General features: G+C 35.7%; 1 long non-coding RNA gene across 1 annotated transcript; it reads left to right on the top strand.

Annotated features, from left to right (window-relative positions):
• The first annotated feature begins 14,948 nt into the window (after positions 1-14,948).
• Positions 14,949-15,663, top strand: LOC122312938. Its single transcript, XR_006243239.1, has 2 exons — positions 14,949-15,019; positions 15,121-15,663. It is a non-coding gene; the product is annotated as an uncharacterized LOC122312938 (long non-coding RNA).
• The last annotated feature ends 1,445 nt before the right edge of the window (positions 15,664-17,108 follow it).

Here is a 17,108-nt window from a genome sequence, read left to right as displayed (position 1 = left end):
ATAGTGGATGTTCAAGACACATGACGGGAGACAAGACTAAGTTCTTTGATCTTAGATCTAAAGAAGAAGGACACGTGACATTTGGAGACAACTCGAAAGGGAAGATCGTGGGAATAGGTAAAATTGGTAATGAATCTTCTCTCATAATTGAAGATGTTCTACTTGTTGAAGGTTTAAAACATAATCTTTTGAGCATAAGTCAATTATGTGATAAAGGATTTACAGTTACTTTCAAAATGGATAAATGCATTATTTTGAATGATCATGATTGTAATATTTGTTTTATTGCTTTTAGAAACAATAATGTTTATATAATTGATTTTGAAGAAATTACCTCACAAGATGCTATTTGTTTTTTAGCTCAAAATGAAACTAGTTGGCTATGGCATAGAAGATTAGGTCATGCCAATATGGAACTTATTTCCAAACTTTCAAAAAATGATCTTGTGAGAGGTTTACCAAAAACAAATTTTCTTAAAGACAAAATTTGTGATGCATGTCAATTTGGTAAACAAACAAAAACTTCTTTTAAAACTAAGAAACATATTTCCACTACTAGACCATTGCAACTGATACACATGGATCTTTTTGGACCAAATAGAGTTGCAAGTTTAGGAGGAAAATATTATGCATTTGTTGTTGTTGATGATTTCTCTAGATATACTTGGGTCATCTTTCTTGCTCATAAAGATGAGGCACATAATGCCTTTACCAAGTTATGCAAGAGAATTCAAAATGAAAAGGGCTATACTATTTCAAGTATCCGAAGTGATAGGGGAAAAGAGTTTGTTAATAAAAATATTGAAACATTTTGTGATGAAAACGATTTTGTGCATAATTTTTCTGCTCCTCGAACTCCTTAACAAAATGGGGTAGTAGAGAGGAAAAATAGATCTCTTCAAGAGATGGCAAGAACAATACTCAATGAGAACAACTTGCCTAGTTATTTTTGGGCCGAAGCGGTAAGTACTGCATGTTATGTTATAAATATAGTTATGCTAAGGTCTAAGTTAGATAAAACCCCCTATGAGCTTTGGAATGAGAAAAAACCCAACATTGGTTACTTTCATGTATTTGGATGCAAATATTTTATTTTGAATGACAGAGATAATTTAGGCAAGTTTGATGCAAAATCTGATGAAGGTATCTTTCTCGGGTATTCTACTAATAGTAAAGCTTATAGAGTATTCAATAAAAAGATTTTGACTGTAAAAGAATCTATGCATGTAGTATTTGATGAATCTAATTCTCCACTCTCCAAGAAATCTATTGATGAAGAAACAGGAGGTATAAATAACACAGAAAGTCTCAATCTCAACAAAGAGAAAACAATAGAGGAAGTTCAACATGGAGCCATCAGGAAAGATCATCAAAATTTAATACAAGATGCAACCAAACAGTGGAAATTTGTGAAAGATCATCCAGTGGAACAAATTTTGGGAGAACCTTCACAAGGTGTAAGTACTCGATCATCTCTTAGAAATATTTGCAATCATACTGCTTTTCTATCTCAAATTGAACCCAAAAATATTAATGACGCACTTCTTGATGAATCTTGGATTCTAGCTATGCAAGAAGAGTTGAATCAATTTGAAAGAAATGATGTTTGGACACTTGTTCCTAGACCCAAAAATCATACTATTATTGGAACAAAATGGGTTTTTAGAAACAAGAAAGATGAGTCCGGAGTCATTACTAGAAATAAGGCTCGACTTGTAGCCCAAGGTTTTAATCCAGAAGAAGGAATCGATTATGATGAGACATATGCACCTGTCGCAAGATTAGAAGCTATTCGAATGCTACTTGCATATGCTTGTTATAAAGATTTCAAACTTTTTCAAATGGATGTTAAAAGTGCTTTCTTAAATGGTTTTATAAATGAAGAGGTATATGTTGAGCAACCTCCAGGTTTTGAAAATCATATTTCCCCAAATCATGTTTTCAAACTCACAAAAGCACTATATGGACTTAAACAAGCTCCTAGAGCTTGGTACGAGAGATTCAGTGGTTTCTTGATTGAAAAAGGTTTTTCAAGAGGAAAAATCAACACAACTCTTTTCATTAAATATGAAAATGATGATATTCTTTTGATTCAGATTTATGTTGATGATATAATATTCGGTGCTACTAATGAAAATATGTGTCAAGTTTTTGCTAAGACTATGCAGAAAGAATTTGAGATGAGCATGATGGGAGAACTTACATTCTTTCTCGGATTGCAAATTAAGCAAGCAAAAAGTGGGACATTCATCAATCAATCAAAATATATTAAGAAATTACTTAAGAAGTTTGGGATGGAAAATGCTAAGGAAATTGGAACACCAATGAGCCCATCAACTAAACTTGATAAAGATGAATCCGGTAAGCCAGTTGACTCGAAGATATATCGAGGTATGATTAGTAGCTTATTATATTTAATAGCCAGTAGACCAGATATTATGTTTAGTGTGTGCTTATGTGCACGCTTTCAATCATCTCCAAAAGAATCACATTTAATTGCAGTTAAGCGCATTCTTAGATATCTTAGTGGTACAATTAACCTAGGGTTATGGTACCCTAAGCACACATCTTTCGATCTAATCAGCTACACAGATGCAGATTATGCTGGCTGTAAAATAGATCGAAAAAGCACTAGTGGAGCATGTCATTTCTTAGGTCATGCATTAATTTCCTGGTTTAGTAAAAAACAAAATTCTGTTGCACTATCTACTGCTGAGGCAGAATATGTTGCTGCGGGTAGTTGTTGTGCTCAAGTTCTCTACATGAAACAACAACTTGAAGATTTTAAACTCAAGTATAATCACATTCCAATCAAATGTGATAATACAAGTGCTATAAATCTTTCAAAGAACCCAATACAACATTCTATAACTAAGCATATTGAAATAAGATATCATTTTCTTCGAGATCATGTGCAGAAAGGCGATATAGTACTAGAATTCACAAACACACACGATCAGTTAGCAGATATTTTCACAAAACCTTTACCAGAAGATAGATTATGTATGATCAGAAGAGAAATAGGTATGATGCATGTTATGAATATCTCTTAAAAGATAGACCAGAGTCAATAAAAATAGAGATATATTTTTTAAATACTTTTACATAAACTTGAGATTCTTAGCCTCATGTTTGAGACGCTCATTCTCTTCATACAATATCATGTCATTCTTATTCATGGGAACCGGTAAGCGGAATGAAGAATCTAATAAAGATTTTAACTGTTTATTCTTCTGCCGAATGATTCCTTCCCTTGTATGAGACTCTTGAACAATTCATTGAAGTACAACAATTTGTTCTTTGAGCCTTTCAACTTCATGATTTTTGGCTTGTAGCCGCTGAGAAAAAGCAACAATAGAGGAAGAGTAGCGAGTCCCAAGACTCACCAAGTCATAAATAGCATCAGAATCTGACTTATTAGTCAGATTATTATTTTCTTGCTACAACATGGCACCAATGGCAGCTGCAGAAAGGACAGGAGGTTGAGATGCAGAATACCTCATGGATGGATCTAGAGAAATGTTAGAAGAATGAGCCATTGAGAAAAAAAATAGAAGGCTTAAAACGAGAATGCTGAAGGAATGCAGATGAGTTATAGAGATGAGATGAAAACTTGATGCGGATTGGATGAACTTCAGGACTGATTTTATAGAGATAGCATAAAGAATAAGACAAACTATTTTCTCTTCAAATCTTATTTAGTCAATATCTGAACCCTTTCTCGTTCCAGCTCCTCTATTCGTGGTTGCAGATCATGAGCATACCAATCTGCAAATTTTTTCAACTCTTGGTTTTCTTGCTTTAGCCTTTTATTCTCACTATCCTTATTAGCAAGCTTCTGTCGTAACTCAGATATTTGCATGTTAAGATGATCAATCTCACTCACCCTCGCCATTAACCTTCGAGACAAGATCGTAACAGAGGCAGCATATTGACTACTGAGCATTCTTGATTCTGCAATAATCTCAGAATCAGCCTTACTAGAAAAACAGTTCACTGCTCCTATCATGGTATTGACGGCCTCAGGAGAGAAGATTGATGATTGATGCGTCAAGGGTTCCTGATTCAAGTCTGGAACATTAGTGGAAGAGAATTGCTCAGCCATTCTATCGTTGTGGAAAAACAGAACTCAGGTCAAGAAGCGATTATTTTTTTGGCATCCGATAGATGAAAATGATCATTTTTTTATAAAAACTCGGAGCCTTCAATCCCGTTTGTCAACAACATCAGGCGATTGTTTAATCTTCAGCCGTATTAAATTCATAGAGTTAGGCCTCGAGGCTTTGCAGCACTTGTCGGGTCACGGACGGCTCCATTTTTCAAATATCTATAGTGTCTACTAACGCACCGTTTTCTTCAGTCTATTTACTTATTGCGGATCCTTTTTAATGATGCCAAAAGGGGGAGAAGTGTTAGACTAGAACATTAACACTGTTTAAATTGCTAAACTTGTTATATATGCTTGGAATTATATTTATACTTTTGCTTGAAAAACTAACGCACATTCTCAGGGGGAGCTTAAGTATTAATACAGGTTTCAGGTTCTATCAAGTATTTGTCATCATCAAAAAGGGGGAGATTGTTGAATCCAAGATTTCAAGTTTTGTGTAATTATATATTTACACATGGATTTTGATGATAACAAATGAATTCAAAGAATAAAGAAGTCTCAAGCTCAAGTTGTCTACACAATGGAGTCAAGCACATCAAGGAAACAAGCATGAGTAAGAAGGGAACAAGTTCACATTAAAATTATAGAGTAATGTTGTAAATCTCTTCAAAATTCGAAATTAGGATTAATGCTCAAAATTAATATTTTATCATAAAGCATTAAAATACATTTTCCACATGTGCATGAATATTTTTGAAAATTAAATTTGAAAATTTTGAAAGATGATTGATTGTCATCTTTTGCATGTGCATGCCTTGATTAAAGGGTTGAATTTTAAAAATATTAAAGATGATTGATTGTCATCTTTTGCATGTGCATGCCTTGATTTTACTTTTTTAAAAATTAATTAAATTCTTCTATCCATCATCTATACACCATATATTTAATAAGAAAAAAAAATTATATATAGGTATAGAACCGTAATTTCCAATAAACACCATGCACATAGCAGTTTAGTCAAAATGTATCAAGTGGGTTTTTGTTAATATTTTAGTGTTTTTGTTAATATTTTAGTGTGTTTAATTACTGAACAATATAGTAACATTGTTTCTTTGAAAACAGCACCTAACATTGAAAAAGAAGGAAATGTCGCAGTACTGGATCAGTTATTATTTAATCCATGCCCGCAGATACCTTACGATCGACTGCAAGCAACATTGTAGCAAAGGCGAGAGAGTGAGGTAGTGGACCCATGCATATCCAATAATGTGAGAAGATTCGAGACCGAAATGATGATAATTTCCTTGCATATATATATATATATATATATATTTATCATGATGCATGCATCTGAGACTCAGCCGCCGAAAACTACCCTTGACCCTTGCTTCTTATTTTTCTTTTGGTCAAGTTGAGAATTATATATATAATTGGATAGTACTGGAATAGCCTAACGCACTACACAGTATATTATATATAGAGGAGTGCTAATATTGTTAATTAGACCAACCGCAGACGTTAGCTTTTAGTATGTTATCTTATTCATTCTTACTTCATCATTTTGTTGATTTCTTCTACCTAACAATAGTTGTTTATGTTTTAAGCAAAATGCTTTGTGAAAGCAGTCTAATTTGTCAATCTTGATCAAACTCACAGCTTTGCATTTGAATTACTTCTTCAGATGCTGCAAATAGATGAACATCTGAATCCAATATTTCTCTTGCTTCTTGCTCCTCTTGATCATCATCATCACCAAATGATCTTTGAGTTGATTGAGTAATGGCAGCTTGGAGTTCATATTGATATTCTATCACTAAATCCGATAAACCTCCTTGTGTATGCATTACAGAGGCACTCTCAGCCTCAAGCATAAACCCATGCATTCCTCTTGCATGTACCTCTATCTTTTATATTAATACAAATGATGATTAAGGTCTCGTTTGGATCATGTTGATACGAGATCAGATAAAAAACTTGTGAATAATAATAAAATGTTTTGTGAATATATAATAATAATATGGTTTGAATTTATAAAATACTTTGAAAGTCTGAAAATATTGTAACGATTAGATAAAGAAATTTAAAATTTAAAATTAAAAAATATTTATATTTAAGTAATATTTGGATATTGAGATAAAATCAGATGACATAATATGGAACAAACTCAAATGTAAAAGAAAATTGAAAGTGCCAACTTTGCAAAGCGAGTAAGGGATACAAATTCAACGTTGAAAACACATGATCGAGACATATATAGTTTAAACTAGTTAGATATTGAATGAATTTTATTCTTTCCCGATCTCTGAATGGTAGTGTATAAATGATATTCCATAGCTCCTAATTCCTTGCTTAACAATTCAAAATTTGACTGATCCATTCTAGCTAAGAACACATGCACCAATAGCTAGCTAGCTAGCTAGCTACCTTATACTCAATACAATCCTTAAATTCATATAAGTGATGCTAATTCCTCGTGTTAACGTACAATGTATATAGAGATTCTTAGTTATCTAGTGGCGACAAATTGTTTTGGCAAGTTTGACAAGTGAGATAAAATACAAAATTTTTATCTCATTTCATCTCAATATTATAATTTTTTTAAATTTTTATAAAAAATATAATAAACAATTCAATTTTTTCAAATCTCAAAATAATAATAATATTAAAAAACTAATATTTTAAACTTTTACGTAAAACTAAAAATTTTCATCTAACCGTACAAGGGTAATGATACACTTATCACTCTTTCACCACTACTTTATCACTTGTAACGTATTTATTTTTTTTATTATTTTCTTTTTTTAAGTATTTTTTTAACATCCTTAGCCATTAAGAAAAAATTTTAAAAATATATAATTTTAGTGATAATCACTTACTTAATCATTAAGTAAAAGAAAAATTTTGAAAAATTAAAAAATTAAAAAAAAATGATAAAATAGTAATAAGACACTAAAAAAAAAAAAAAATTTACGATTAATTTATAGCAATAAAAAAATTATTAATAACTAATTTTAATTATTAATAGTAAACGCATTATCTACCGTACAAACCACAAATTTCCATGTCCAGATTTCTCTCTGAAGGTTCCCTATGCAGGAAAAAGTCCTTTGCTTGTACGTAAGTAAACGCATTAGGTATATGTACATGATGTGGATTGGACTGAAATAATTCATAAAAAAAATTAAAAAAAATGATTTGTATAATTCTTCGCTGTGTAACTTCCGCACACTATATTAAAATAAAAGTAAACAGATTTGAAATCTACATTTAAAAAAAAAAAAAAACTAATTTTTAATAATAAATCTAGTTTTTTAAAAGATAATATATGAAACTTATAAACTTGGTATATTTGGATAGTGAAAAATGTTGTGAAAAGTATATAAAAAATAATGTAAAATATATATGAAAAATAATGAATAGTAATAAAAAATAATAAAAAAATAATAAATAATAATAAAATATAATTATAAAAATATCTCATGTACGTGATAAAATTAAATTTAGAATTACTAAAAAAAATTAAGGTTGACCAGTAGTTCTTTTGACGAAAAGCCAGCTTACCGATGAGTATTAAGTATACTTTGCTTATCATAAATCACCACAGTACCTAAATACTTAAATTCTCATCCACTCAAGTAGATTCTGACTTCTGATATATCTTTTTTTTGAAAGTGAAATTCCATTCATTCAAGCGGACAGTTACAACTTTTAACTTGTAAAAAACAAGTTAAATAAAAACATTTACTCGCTCCTCAGTCCACAAATTTCTTTGCGACTGACATGGTCTTGCCCAAGGCCTCTAGACTAATCGTCTGAGGGACAGATCTCCAGACTAACCGTCTGAGAGACTAACCTCTGTTTTAGAAAAACAGTCCACACACCTCCCCCTCCCAAAGAGTGGAGTACAAACTCTACGGACCCTCGGTCCTAGAGACTATGTTCCCTACTACTAACTAAAACAAATAAAATACATACATCAAACAACCACTCAAAACACATCCTGGGCCCAGCCCAAGCATAACACAGCGCATCCCAACCCAAAAACCAGCCCACGTACAAGCCCAGCCCACGAACACAGCGCAGCCCAACAAGACCCAACCCACGTACAAGCCCATTTAGGGTTTCGTCTCTAACTTCTGCTGCTGCCCCTTTCACCGTGCGGCGTCCCCCCCCCTCCAACCAGGTGCAGATCAACACCATGCGCAGCTCACGGATCCCTCTCCATCTGAAAACAGGGGCTGCTCATGGCTCCAAGCTCCTCCCCCAAGACTGAAAACACCGGATGCTCCGGCGTTTTCACCTTCATCCTGACCCGCACCGACTTGAAAGCCGTAGGCCACCTCGTCTTCAACCTTCTCCACCATCTCGATCACCGTGAGCTACGTTTTGGAACAGAGCAAGGCCATCGGACTCTCGCTCTGAGGCCTCGGGAAAATAGGCAACACCTCCCCAAAACATCTGGACCTGAAACCCCCAACGCCTTGCGCCAAAACCCCGTAGCCATGGAGACTAGAACCGTCTCCCTATTTCCAAAAAACCAGATCTAGGAACTGGGCCTACAAAAGAGAAAACAAACAAAAAACAAAGAAAAAACAGACCAAAGAAAAACAACAAAGGAGCGGGAGGGAGGGAGGGAGGAAGGAGCCGAAGCTCCCGCCTCCCTCTAAGGAGATTTTTGATTTCTGGTTTCTAGAGAGATGAGAGAGGCGGGAGCTTCTAGAGGAGGGAGAAAGCTGCAATTTCTATCCAATTATTGGACTTCTGATATATCGAAAGTTAGTTCCTCCGGCTGCTTCTTAGCTCCAAAGACCAAGACCCCAGAAAGGCCGAAAGTTACTGAATACGTCAACCTTTACCCCATAGATATCCATAAATTACGTACTCCGGTGGATTAGGACGCCAAAATATCAAGCCCGATCAGTTAAATTTATCTTATCAAAATATCAAATTTTAACATGTAATGAGTTATATCGTGTCAATTTATTTTAATTTATTTATGTAAATAAATTAAATAGATTCAAAATTAAATAATTTGAATTAATTAAATTTAGTATAATTTTATATAAATATTAAAATCACAATATCTATAAAAATAAATATTTGTTGCAATTGCATTGTGAAATCGGTCCGCAACCGGCATCCCATTTAATAAAATTTTTCATCTCTCTCTCTCTCCATTTTGTTTCCCCTCTCTCAAAGCCTCTTGCTCCAGCAACTCTCTCCAGTTTCTCTTTTTACTGAGACTAAGAACAAGCTCATGGATTGGATTTAAAATGAATTAGTTTCCGTGATTTGGATTTTTAAAATGAATTAGTTTCCATGGATTGGATTTTTAGGGCTCATGCCTTCTAGTTGTGATTTTGCACATGGTCTGGGATTTGCTTAAAAAGTTTGAAGGTACTAACTTTAGTTTTGTGTGTTGCAGATGGACACAAAGTAGTAAACGGTGAGCCATGCATCGTTTGCTTCTTTGGCTTATTAGGCACCGTTCGGTACTTTTGTATTGTTAGGCACCTCCCCAAGCATCATGCAGCAAATTACTGCAACGTAGTGATCTGCTCTCCTATAAATAGGAGAGCTTAAGGGTGCAGACAGTGTGTGCAGCAGAGAGAAAATAGAGAGCGCTACGTGTGTGCAGGTAGAGTGCATCAGAGAAGTGCATCAAAGTGGGTGAGAGAGAGATTTCTGTAAAAATTATTTTTATAGTGAAATTACAGCAGCTGTGGACGTAGGCAATTGCCGAACCACGTTAAATTTCGTCCCTCCTTTATTTAGAATAGTCTCTGTGTCAGAACAGTTCTCAACAACTGGTATCAGAGCACTGGTTCGAGTTGTCTGAAAATTCAAGTTGTTCAAAATCAATTTTTGACAACTCCACTGTGTTCCTCTCGTCGAGACCGTTGCCGCAAACGGAATCGAAAACGGAGGTCAGACGAGCCTACACGCGCCCCTAGAAGATCGGCGCGTGCATCTGCTGCAACCCACGCTCCCCCACGCGCTCCGGAGGTAGAAGACGCGTGCACCACACGCCCTCACGTGCTCCAGAGGTTGAAGACGCGTGAAGGACACGCGCCCACGCGCCCCCACGCGCCGTAGAGAGGTTCGGCGCGTGTATAACACGCGCCCCGCATTTGCTCACGTGCACTGTGTAGCGCGTGTATCTCACGCGCTAGACAGATCAGAACTGTCCGTTTTTCAGATCTATTTTTGGCTAGATCTAAGCCATTCGGAGTCCAATTTCGACGATCAAATAGTGCTTTCCAACTATTTGGATTATTCCGGACTCATCCGTACGGTCGAAATTTTGAGATTCGGCATCAGTACATTGGATCTGAACCATCCACGTGTTGTAGATCATTTTGGGCTAGATCACGCCAGTTGGAGTTCCATCGCGACGATCAAATAGTGCTGACAAACTATTTGGATCATTCCAGACTCATTTCCAGCTAATTCGAGTGTTTCAGACACAACGGTGATCTTTGTTTGTTTGAATTTGAACTCATTTGCAAAGTTATGGCTGAAGAAGAAGCTAAAGGTGTTGGTATCGAGAAATTTGACGGTACAGACTTTGCCTACTGGAGAATGCAGATAGAGGATTATTTCTATGGAAAGAAACTACATCTTCCACTCCTAGGAAGAAAGCCAAATGACATGAGTAATAAAGATTGGAGTTTCCTTGATAGACAAGTGTTGGGAGTCATTAGACTAACACTGTCAAGATCAGTTGCACACAATGTGGGAAAGGAGAAGACCACGGCGGATTTGATGAAAGCTCTATCGGACATGTACGAGCAGCCATCAGCCAATAATAAAGTTCATTTGATGTACAAGCTATTCTACTTGAGAATGGCAGAAGGAACTCCAGTTATTCAGCATCTGAATGAGTTCAACACCATCATCAATCAATTAACTTCAGTGGGAATTGAATTTGATGATGAAGTACGTGCACTGATTGCTCTAGCTCAATTGCCAAAAAGCTGGGAGACCATGAGAACAGCTGTTAGCAATTCTTATGGCAAAACAAAGATGAAGTATCAAGATATCCGGGACCATATTCTTAGAGAGGAAGTTCGCAGAAGAGATACAGGAGAAGCATCAACTTCCAGTTCTGCCTTAAACCTCGAGACGAGAGGTAGAGGAGCTAGTAGAAGTTCAAATCGGGGCAGATCGAAGTCCCGAAAAGGCAGAAGTAAATTTAGGTCCGGAAAACAAGTATAGTGCTGTAATTGTGGCAAGATTGGCCACTTCAAAAATAATTGCAAGGAGGCAAAGAAGAAGAATGAGCATGACTCTGCTAATGCCACAACAGAAGATCTCCGAGATGCCTTACTCCTTTCAGTCGACAACCAAATTGAATCTTGGGTGTTAGATTCAGGAGTCTCGTTCCACACTACAGCACACCGAGAAATCATGCAGAATTATGTCACTGGTGATTTCTGGAAGGTGTACTTAGCAGATGGTGAAGCGTTGGAAATCGAAGGCATGGGAGATGTATCAATCAATCTGCCTAATGGAAGTGCATGGTTGTTACAGAAGGTGCGACATGTTCCCAAGCTCATGAGGAACCTGATTTCTGTAGGACAACTTGATGCTGATGGGCATTTGATACTATTTACCGGTGGCACGTGGAAGATAACAAAAGGAGCTATGGTAGTAGCTTGAGGCACAAAAACAGGTACTCTATACATGACTTCAAGTATTAGAGATACTATTGCAATTGCTGATGCAAATGCCAACCTATGGCATCAAAGGCTTGGTCATATGAGTGAGAAAGGAATGAAAGTACTATTATCCAAGGGGAAGTTACCAAAGTTGGAATCAACTGATTTCGACATGTGTGAAGGTTGCATTTTTGGGAAACAGAAAAAGGTTAGTTTCCTGAAAAATGGTAGAACTCCAAAATCTACAAAGTTGGAGTTGGTGCACACAGATTTGTGGGGGCCATCCCCAGTCGCTTCTCTTGGAGGATCGCGGTACTATATTTCCTTTATTGATGACTCAAGCAGGAAAGTATGGGTTTATTTTTTGAAAAATAAATCTGACACATTTGATACTTTCAAAAAGTGGAAAGCCATGGTTGAAAATGAAACAGGTTTGAAGTTAAAATGTCTGAGGTCAGACAATGGAGGAGAGTACATCGACGGAGGGTTCAAAGAATTCTGTGCTGCAAATGGGATTAGATTTCAGAAGACTATTCCTGGGACACCGCAGTAGAATGGCGTAGCTGAACGCATGAACAGAACTCTCAACGAACGTGCCAGAAGCATGAGGCTGAATTCAGGATTGCCTGGATGTTTTTGGGCTGATGCAGTTAATACTGCAGCCTATTTGATTAATCGGGGACCTTCAGTTCCCTTAAAGTTCGATCTACCAGAGGAAGTCTGGAGCGGAAAGAAGGTAAATCTTTCCCATTTGAAAGTTTTTGACTGTTTATCATATGTTCACATAGATTCTACTGATTGTAACAAGTTAGAAGCCAAATCTAGAAAATGTTTTTTCATCGGTTATGGTGATGAAGAATTTGGCTATCGATTTTGGGATGATAAAAATCGCAAAATCATCAGAAGTAGAAATGTGATATTTAATGAGCAGATTCTGTACAAAGCTAAGTCACAAGCTGAATCTGAGGAACAGCCAAAGAAACCTGAGGTTGTTGACTTTGATGTTACTCGAGTCAACACTGATCAGAATGAGGATCAAGAAAATGATAATACACAGATCGAACAACGTACACCACTCACTGCTACTCGAAGATCTTCAAGAACAATTAGGCCACCACAGCGGTTCTCATCATCTCTATACTACATCTTGCTAACAGATAGTGGTGAACCGGAAAGTTATGATGAAGCTCTACGAATTGAAGATTCGATCAAGTGGGAGAAAGCCATGCAAGATGAGATGGAGTCACTAATGTCAAATCAGACATGGGAGTTAACTAAACTTCCAAAAGGCAAGAAGGCTTTGCACAATAAATGGGTGTACAGAATTAAGGAAGAGCATAATGGTAGCAAGCGCTACAAAGCCAGAATGGTCGTGAAGGGGTTTCAACAAAAGGAAGGTGTCGACTACATAGACATTTTCTCTCCAGTTGTAAAATTGACAACGATCAGGCTAGTGTTGGCAATTGTGGCTGCAGAGAATCTACATCTTGAGCAGTTAGATGTGAAGACTGCATTCCTTCATGGTGATTTGGAGGAAGACATCTATATGCACCAACCACAAGGATTCTCAGTGAAGGGAAAAGAGAATCTAGTTTGCAAACTGAAGAAGAGCTTATATGGCCTAAAACAAGCTCCACGACAATGGTACCGAAAGTTTGACAACTTCATGTGCAGTAATGGATTTACAAGACTGCAGGCTGACCATTGTTGCTATATGAAGAACTTTGACAACTTTTATATTATCCTACTGTTGTATGTGGATGATATGCTTGTTGCAGGGTCAAGCATCGAGGAGATCAATAAACTGAAGAAGCAGTTGTCAAAGCGATTTGAGATGAAGGATTTGGGTGCTGCAAAACAAATCCTTGGTATGAGAATTATTAGAGACAGGTCTAATGATACTCTCAAGCTCTCCCAGGAGGAGTATGTAAAGAAGGTGCTTAGAAGGTTTAACATGGACAAGGCAAAACCAGTGAGCACACCCTTAGCTAGTCACTTTCGACTAACTAAGGATCAGTCGCCAAAGACGGAGGAAGAGCAAGAATGCATGAACAGAATACCCTATGCATCTGCTATTGGTAGTCTTATGTACGCCATGGTCTGTACAAGGCCAGATATTGCACAAGCAGTGGGAGCTGTGAGCAGGTACATGAGTAATCCAGGAAAGCAGCATTGGGAAGCAGTCAAGTGGATTTTAAGATATCTACAAGGCTCTTCAGATACGTCACTATGCTTTACAAAAGCAGGTTTAAAACTACAGGGATATGTAGATGCTGATTTAGCAGGTGACGTTGACAGCAGAAAAAGTACTACTGGATTTGTGTATACGCTGGGTGATACAGCTGTATCGTGGGCTTCTAAGTTACAGAAGATTGTTGCTCTCTCAATTACAGAAGTGGAATACGTTGCTATAACTGAAGCAGGGAAGGAAATAGTTTGGTTGCAGTCATTCTTGGAGGAATTGGGAAAGAAGAATGAAAAAGGCATTCTGCACAGTGATAGTCAGAGTGCTATTTTTCTTGCAAAGAATCCAGCCTTTCATTCCAGAACAAAACACATACAGTTGCGATACCATTTTATCCGATCTCTTCTCGATAGTGGACAGCTGATACTTGAGAAGATTCGAGGAACAGAGAATCCAGCAGACATGTTCACAAAAGTAGTTACTGCTGACAAACTGAAGCTGTGTATAACTTCAGTTGGACTTCGTACTTAAAGGCATGACTTAAAGTTGCTGTAATGATTACTATGAAGATATGTAGACTCATTTATCTCCAAGTGGGAGATTGTTGCAGATGGAGACAAAGTAGTAAACGGTGAGCCATGCACCGTTTGCTTCTTTGGCTTATTAGGCACCGTTCGGTGCTTTTGTATTGTTAGGCACCTTCCCAAGTATCATGCAGCAAATTGATGCAACGTAGTGATCTGCTCTCCTATAAATAGGAGAGCTTAAGGGTGCAGACAGTGTGTGCAGCAGAGAGAAAATAGAGAGTGCTGCGTGTGTGCAGGTAGAGTGCATCAGAGAAGTGCATCAAAGTGGGTGAGAGAGAGATTTCTGTAAAAATTATTTTTATAGTGAAATTACAGCAGCTGTGGACGTAGGCAATTGTCGAACCACGTTAAATTTCATCCCTCCTTTATTTAGAATCGTCTCTGTGTCAAAACAGCTCCTAACATTGTGTTGCCTTTTTCTTTGTTTGATAGGCAATGCTTCCATAGCAATGCCAAGGAAATTGGCTTCATTAAGGTATTATTTTTCTAATGAGTTTATTGTCTTGCTCTGAATGTTGGGTTCTAATTGTTTCCTATTCTGATATGATTTTGGGTGGATTCTGTTTTTTCTTGTAGTACCACTGAAGGGTTTCGTCTGTCTGTTCCACAAAAGCAAAGGCTTTGGCTGAAGCATGATATGATTTGTGGTTTTTAAGTTTGAAAAACCTTTTGATTTTCAATTTTAGTTCTATATAATGTTTAAACTTGAGTTCAATGATGGGAGTATGAATTTTTTTGCTTCAAATGTTTGAAGATCATTTACAAATTATGATTTCCTGTTTGCTGCCATTGTTTTTCATTCTCGTATGTTAGATTTTTCTCATGAGTAATGGAATACTTGTAATTGAGTATTAGAGAGAGAGAGAGAGAGAGAGAGAGAGAGAGAGAGAGAGAGAACTGTTTGAGAGAGTTGAGGTTGCCAGAACACTCTGCAGAGAAGAATGACTGGATGATGAAGTGCATAGAGTCCATCTTTAAGTATGTTATCTTATTCATTCATGATCATTTTGTTGATTTCTACCTGACAATAGTTGTTTATGTTTTAAGCAAAATGCTTTGTGAAAGCAGTCTTTGCTCCTTATTCCCAATATTATATTATCAGATCGGTATAATTTGTCATTCCTGATCAAATTCACAGCTTTACATTTGAATTACTTCTTCAGATCCTACAACTAGATGAACATCTGAATCCATTTCTCTTGTGACTCTTGATTATCATTATCACTAGATGATCTTTGAGTTGATTGAGTAATTCGATAAATCTCCTTATGCATGCATTACAGAGGCACTCTTAGCCTCAACCATAACCCCACGCATTCCTCTTGCATGTACCTCTATCTTTTATATTAATACAAATGATGATTAAGATCTCGATTGAATGTTGAGACTAGATGAGATAAAAAATTTGTGAATAATCATAAAATGAGTTGTGAATATATAATTTTAATAATATAATTTGAGTTTATAAAATGTTTTAGAAGTCTAAGAATATTGTAATGATTAGATAAAAAATTAATATTTGAAATTGAAAAGTACATATAATTTGAGTGATGTTTAGATATTGAGATGAGATCAGACAACATGAGATGAAACCAACTCAAACGTAAAAGAAAATTAAAAGTGCCAATTTTGCAAAGCGAGTAAAGAATCCAAATTCAACGTTGAAAATATATGATCGAAACATATATTATTTAAACTAGTCAGATATTGAATGAATTTTATTCTTTTCTGATCTCTATCTGAATGGTACTGTATAAATGATATTGCACATGCAGCTCCTACTTCCATGCTTAACAAATCAAAATTTGACTGATCCATCCAAGAACACACCAATAGTTAGTACCTTATAGTCAATACAATCCTTAAAGTCATATGGGTGATGCTAAGTCATCTAATTGTGACAAATTTTCTCGAACTTGGTAAATTTGACAAATAAGATGAAATATAGAATTCTCATCTCATTATTATAAATTTTTAAAATTCTCACATAAAATTTAATAAAAATTTTAATTTTTTCAAATTTTAAAAAGATAATAATATTAAAAAAATAATATTTTAAATTTTTATCTAAAATTAAAAATTCTCTTCTTACTATTCAAACTTACCTAAAAATTTTCATTTTTCACGTCCAAATTTCTCTCCGAAGGTTCCTATGCAGGAAAAAGTCCTTAATTTGCTTGCACGTAAGTACTACGCGTCAGGTTTGCCGTATACATGACGTGGATTGGACTGAAATAATTTTAAAAAAAATAAAAAATAAATGATTTGTAGAATTCTATACTGTATAACTTCTAAGGACTATCTTAAAATAAAAGTAAATAAATTTGAAATTTACGTAAAAAATAATTTTTAATAATAAATCTATTTTTTAAGAGAAAATATATGAAACTTATAGACTTAAAACTAAATTTAGAATTACTATAAAAAAAAAAAAAATTAAGGTTGACCGGTAGTTATTTTGACCAAAAGCCAGCCTACCGATGACTCGATGAGTATTAACCAGACTTTACTTATCATAAATCACCACAGTATCTAAATACTTTAAATTATTCTCACCCACTCAA

This window comes from Carya illinoinensis, chromosome 6, assembly GCF_018687715.1.
Source record: "Carya illinoinensis cultivar Pawnee chromosome 6, C.illinoinensisPawnee_v1, whole genome shotgun sequence".
Lineage (NCBI taxonomy): Eukaryota > Viridiplantae > Streptophyta > Magnoliopsida > Fagales > Juglandaceae > Carya > Carya illinoinensis.
This window is presented reverse-complemented; position numbering and strand designations above follow the sequence as displayed.